This window comes from Abramis brama (assembly GCF_963993115.1).
Source record: "Abramis brama genome assembly, chromosome: 8".
Taxonomy (NCBI): Eukaryota; Metazoa; Chordata; class Actinopteri; order Cypriniformes; family Leuciscidae; genus Abramis; species Abramis brama.
The window spans coordinates 38,358,825-38,365,585 of NC_139970.1; positions in this window are offsets into that span (position 1 = coordinate 38,358,825).

Consider the following 6,761-nt stretch of genomic DNA (forward strand, 5'->3'; position numbering starts at 1 on the left):
ATTTTCTTCTAGAATGATCATTTTTATCAAGCTTAATATTTAAGTGAAATTAGGCTACTTAACTTAAATATACAAGCTTTATAAAAATTATCATTCTAGAAGAAAATTTCAGATGGTACTTAGAGGCTTTTGCATCTGAACTCTTCATACATATATATATCATAGATATCATATCATCACATAGCCTTCACCATACCTAGAGATTGGCATGGGGTACTTTCCATAAGATCATCTCTCAATGCAAATCAAACTAGCTTTTAGGCTAACTGAAATAAAATCATGCCAATCTCTAGGTATGGTGAAGGCTATGTGATGATGTGGGGCTATTTTAATTCCAAAGGCCAAGGGAACTTTATCAGGATGCATAGTATCCTAAAAAAAAAAAAAAAAAAAATACTTAAAAATAAAAATCTGCCTGCCTCTATGGGAATTTAACATAGGGGTGTACTCACTTATGCACCATGTATTTTAAGGAAGAACATTTATTTATTTACGATACATTATTCATTCACAAAGAAAATTGGTGTCCTAAAAGGTTGGATTTTTCCTAATTTTTTAAATTAAGGCATTAAGTTCAATTTCCAAAATATGATTTTTTATTCCTCTTTTTAGTCAACTTTAGCATGGGTGTATTCACTTATGCATTGCACTGTATATATATATATATATATATATATATATATATATGTATAGTAGCAATAACTTAAAAAATAAGATCTCAGATATATACTATAGCCTATATTATGTTATACAAATATAAATAAAATACACAAATATTAAATACATAAAATTTTTCATATAATTAGTTGTTAAATAATACACATCTACACAATAATACATGAGTATATATATTTGAGATCTTTTTACAAAAGTTATTGCTCTGAAACTCTCCAAAAGTCTTTAGTTGGCACAGCACACACTGCTTGGGTCTGGTACTTAGAAGAGTACCAATAAAAATATGATTTGCTCAGCAAGAAAAAAAAAAAAAAAAAAAAAAAATTAGGGAACATTGCTGAGTAGAACAACTCTTAAAATTGATCTAGGCCTATTTGATGTGGGCAGTCTGTCCAGAACCGCTGACAATGAGAACTGTCCCTGGACCCTTCGACGGGACCTCCCTGCACTTCTGAATGGTGAGAAAGTATCAAAGACTTACTGACCTCCATATATCACACCATAAAGAACTGCTGACAAGAGAAACTGGCCTTTTGGGTCTCTTTTTCCCTTTTTAGACATTTCCTGTCACACCGTAGGGTCTGCATTCATGAATATGAACTGTGATCAGAAACACGTGTGTGAAAAATCTGGGAAATGTTTCAAATTTGAGTTGTGCAGTGCAGTCCAAGTCGCAATTACATGCTGATAATATTTCAAGGTCACGGTCATTCACATATAATGATAATTTTGTCCATTTAATGTGGAAATGAGTTACTGCCATACTAACTTAATATTTGTTATTCTACATTAAACCAAATTAACTGATTAACAAACATACCTTTTCATTCATTTTGTCATTCTATAAATCTGAAGTGTGTAATTTTTGGGATGTTAAATATTTTAATTGAAGCCAACGTCTGCATCATTCATATCTCATATGAGTGAACGTCATTATAATGGTATTAATCAAAAGTATTATTCATGCATTTATGTGTAAAACATTTTTAATGAGGAAAAAAAGTACTGAGTGCACCTTTAAACTGCTCCTTGATATTTTCTTCTGGTTTCTGTTTCTTCAGTGTTAACAGGGTAAAAGATATTCCAATGCTAATTAAGTTTTGCACGCAAAGGGAATGAAATGGGCACAGCAAAGCCAAGAGTCACTTAGCAATAACCTTTCTCAAACAAGGCAACAGTTATGCTTATACATAATTTGGACTTTTACAGCAGAGGAAACCCTTATTTTATATTTAACACATTTTGGGACTCAGTATCCCCTCTATATAATATATCTTTCAGACATTTGATGGCACAAAGTAGTTTTGAAAATATTAACATTTCTACTTTGAGATGATCCCTAGATTCTAATGTCTTCAGGCCTCTCAGTACTTCATATAGATTTAAGAAAAAGAAAAATTACTTTGGTGCCCTGACAGAAGGAAGAAGTTAATTTTACAAATGTAAAAAAGATTTCACACGTTCCTACTTCTGCCAGAAATTTCTGAAAACATTTTAAAAATCAGGCAAAATACAAAGTCAGCTGTCACTGAAGGTCCTCTTTGCTATTATTTCACCTGCTGTGAGAGAGTTTAACAACAGAACACAGACTTTGGTAAGTTTTGTTAAGTTTTTAATAGTAATTTGCTTTTATTTTATGTTATGAACATACAACTTCATCACACAATTAGTACGTTTGGGATTTTTTTTAGATACTGAGAAATTTTACCTCATTTGAAAGATAGGATGTAGATAGGATGCTAAAAAGCTGAGAGCTTTTTTCTATCTATCTATCTATCTATCTATCTATCTATCTATCTATCTATCTATCTATCTATCTATCTATCTATCTATCTATCTATCTATCTATCTATCTATCTATCTATCTATCTATCTTCATGAACTCAAAGCTAGTGGCTATTAGCTATTTTTTTAAACGATATGTCTCATTCAGACTTCTGTTTTCAATAGGAAATACATCAACACCACACTCTGGTTTGCTTGGCTCAATTATTCCCTGCTAGTCGAGGCTTGAACTTCACTGAGGTAAAAAGCATATAATATTCATAATTATTAAATAATTGCAAATATTTCATTATATTATCGGAGATTTATCAGATGGCCACCTGCAGATGAATGCTAATTATATCATGGGAAAGAAAACTGGACTCGTCAAGCCATTTCATGGGATATATTTAAATGTGGTAAATGTTATATACAGAGCTGAGAGGACTAAGTTACACTCTATTTGGTCTAGCTTAAAGCATGATAAAATTAGCCAGACTCTTTAATAAACAAACACACAAAGATATGGGTGTGTGTAGAAATTTGCCAGGAGTTCCAAATCTTTGGAAATCTGTGGAACTTTCTTTGGAGTTCTTATTCCATGTGGCCGTATAGATAACTGACTCAAAGCACTTTCATATGTGCCTGGACTGGAGCTCAGCTGTGTGATCGGCCTCGTTCTGATCACCCTTCTTTCGGGAACATGAATAGGCCTATTGCACAATGCAGCACTGCACTATTTTGTTGAAATCAAGCCTGTTGTTTCCACTTAAGCATCAAAAGAAATCCGTGACACAGAATCAGTAACACTTACTGTATGTTATCATTTATATTATGCACCCACACAGGTCTGTGTATATATGCGTGAGTCTCCTTCACAGGTGCGAAGCGGTGGATGATGAAGGGTTGTCTGAAGGCTAGAGATCCAGCTCAAATGCATTGCAGATGTCTGATTTAGCCTGCCTCACTGTTGCTGTTGCAGAACGTTAAAACATCTGTACCGCTCACATTTACGGCTTCTTTTCTTTGCCCTCTGCCACAGAAAAACAACTCTGCCCTTTAATGAGGCCAAAGACAAGTGGAGGCTTCCTGAGCCCCGTGTGGGCACTTACAGGAGAATGTCAAAACGTGAACAGCACCGATCTGGTGTGCGGACAGACTGCTATTTAGTCTTAAACGGTTAGTTCACAAACAGATGAACATTTTTGGTATCATTTACTCACCTTTGTGTTGTTCCAAACCTCTAGGACTTTATTGCTTTCGTGAAAACAAAAGGAGAAATTTTTTCATACAAATGCAATGAATGGAGAATTTTGAGCTTTACAGTGGACACAAATGCACCAAAACTACTACTCAAAATTGATTATTTTGTGGTATAGAAGAAAAAAGTCATCAGGTTTGAAACGGCATGAAGATAAGTAAATCAAAGTAAATAAAATAAATAATTATACAATTTTATAAAGATGAGTTAATACATTGATGTTTTTAACATGACTGTGGTATGAAGCAGGACGCGATTGCTAATGAGAGACAGATATCAGGATATAAAGGAATAAGGACATTTCATACCGAACTACCCGCAAGTGCTGAATAATACTCACACAGGTCAGTTTTTTTTTTTTTTCGCGTCTCTGTCAAGTCGAAGTTTGTCGCGGACTAGAGCTCTCGGCATCTCGAAAACGCCACGCTGGTACTGATCCTCGTTTTAGTTCTCCTTTTGTCCCAAAGTCTGCTTGCTATGGTCCTAATGTTTGAACGAAACAACAACAGCGTGAGCGTGCCGCTAGACGTAACGCAGTTGTCCACGTCTGTCACCATGGTTACTATGGCAGTGCGAGCGGAAACCAGGGATAACGCGGATATTACGTCATTGACAGGCGACAAGTGGGACAGGGCGACAGGGACGAGCCATTATTTTAAATTGGAATTTCTCTGAAATTAAAAATCTTTGGGAACTTTTGGGATATTGTAAGTACACAACTGCACGAAATATATCACACTGTGCAAGTGATTTTTGGATGTTTTATTACAACAATCTTACATATTGTAGCTTTAACTATGTAATATTATGCTATATATATATATTTAAAGTCTTGTGAGCCTTAAAGCCTTGTGAAGTCATGTGACAGCTTTGTGTGTAAAACAGACTGAAATTGAAATCATTATTCACTGATAACCATCCTCTAGTAAAGGGGTCTAACTCCCATGTCGAAAGGACTTTGTCATCGTTCGTGCAGCAGTGATTCTCGTCACACTAGATTCCCTCTGAGCACCACGTTCTCCATAACTTCCACAATTCCATTCTTCAGAGCTATTATGCTTTGTCTTGCGAACTTTGTGTACTAATTGATTCATTACTTGAAAAGATGCTTTTTTCCTCTCAAGGGAGAAGTCAATGCTAATTGCTCAAATACAACCTGCCGTGAGGTTTTGAGGACTGCATACGCTTACAGACGAATACGTTATGATAAGATCTCTGCAATGATAAGCAGCCGCATGCTGTTTTTGGATGGTCTGTAAAGCCAATCAGACGCACTGTAGAGCTGTTCACAAAGCCCCAATTATCACATTTACATTGTCTGGACAAATAGTTGCTTTACATGTTGGGCATTTTATTGACCTTATCATTAGCACCAAAGACTTCTTCACATCAAACAGAAGACACACACACACACAAAATTATTGGGTATATACCTGGTATATATTAGGCGTAATACCTGGTTTCACAGATACGATTGAAGCCTAGTCCCAGGCTAAAATGCATGTTTGAACTGTCTTATATTCTATTGTTTTGTCACAAGATGCAATCTAGTAATGTTTCTAATGCACGTTTAAAATAGCTATACTTAAATGTCCAATTTTACCTAAAGCCTACCCCTGGCTTAATGTAAGCCCTGCTGTGAAACCAGGCCTTAGAGTTCTTGTTTATTTCCCAAAGTGGAACATTCAGCTTTTAAAATGTTTTATTAATTTGGGCAAAAATTTAGCTTGTGGATCAGTGACCAATAAGAATGTCAAAGATATTTTAAAAAATGTAGTTTAAAACATGTACCATATATACTCTACTTTAAAATAGTTTAACAGTCAAGTCATATATTAAATATTAATGATAAAATATTTTCCTTGCACTTTGAATAAATATTACTTCACATCTTAACTACAAAGCATTTTGAGGTAAAACATAAACATCTTGAATTATGAATATATGAAAACCTGAACTAAATCTTTTTAAAATAATAATAATAATACGTTTTTAAATATTTAAAATCGTTTTAGGAAATAACGTCAAACTACTGTCAAAGTTTTTGACAATTTTTTTTTAAATCTGTGAAAAATTCTGTTTAAAATCTTTGTGAAGTCACACCCCCTAGACATTTTTACTTTAAAATATCACTAAAATATTAAAATGACTTTTAATTCAAGCATATTTACCATAACAGTGGTGCATTCATGTCCTTGTCTGTGTGAATTTCCGGAATACTATAACTTAGATGCAATAAATAAATAAAAATACGTATGATTGTAAATCAAGTCATCAACATCTACAAGACTTTCCCCTTGTCAGTATCTGCATCTGAATTTATAGTCATCAGGGAGATCTTTATAGTGGTTTTAGTTTGAGTTGTGCACCTGATGGAGAAAAACCATTACACTTGCCACTTGGGCTTCATAAAGCCTTTACCTCGATGTGTGCGAACGTCAACTGCATGAGACTACATGAACCGAAAGTCAATTAAAAAAAAAGAAAAAGAAAAAGTATTATTTTGGTGTGATATTTTAATTAAAAAAAGTATTAAATTATAATCAGGTTATAAATTTCACAACACATTTTTATGATTGTCCAAAATGACGTTGGTTTTTAAAAGCATATAGTGTGTGTTTTCCGTGAACTCTAGTGTTCCTCTCGTTAAAAACCACATTGTGGTTACAAGGTGCTACAACGCGCTGACGCCAGAACTGGGAAAAGCGCTGCCAGCTGAGAGAGCCTGTCCAGCGGCCCCAGGTGGGATTTTTCCACCTCAGAATGAAAGAAAATAAACACGTAGCGATCCCGCAGGGTCGCCCAGTTCCCCGGGAATCACCAGGGCAACCGCAGCTCTGGGAACACTGCCTCACCTGGGCAGGACGTTCACACGCTTCCCATGATTCCTTTCCAATGTTCTCTAATGGTCAAAATGACCTTGAACAATTATTACTGAACCTTGCTTTAATTTGGGGTGTGCTGCTTTTTTATGGGCTTCTCCCCACCCTGCGTGTTACCCATGATTTCATAAGCGCTGGATGGGACCCGTCGGTTAGGGGGGTACGGTGGGGTCACGCCG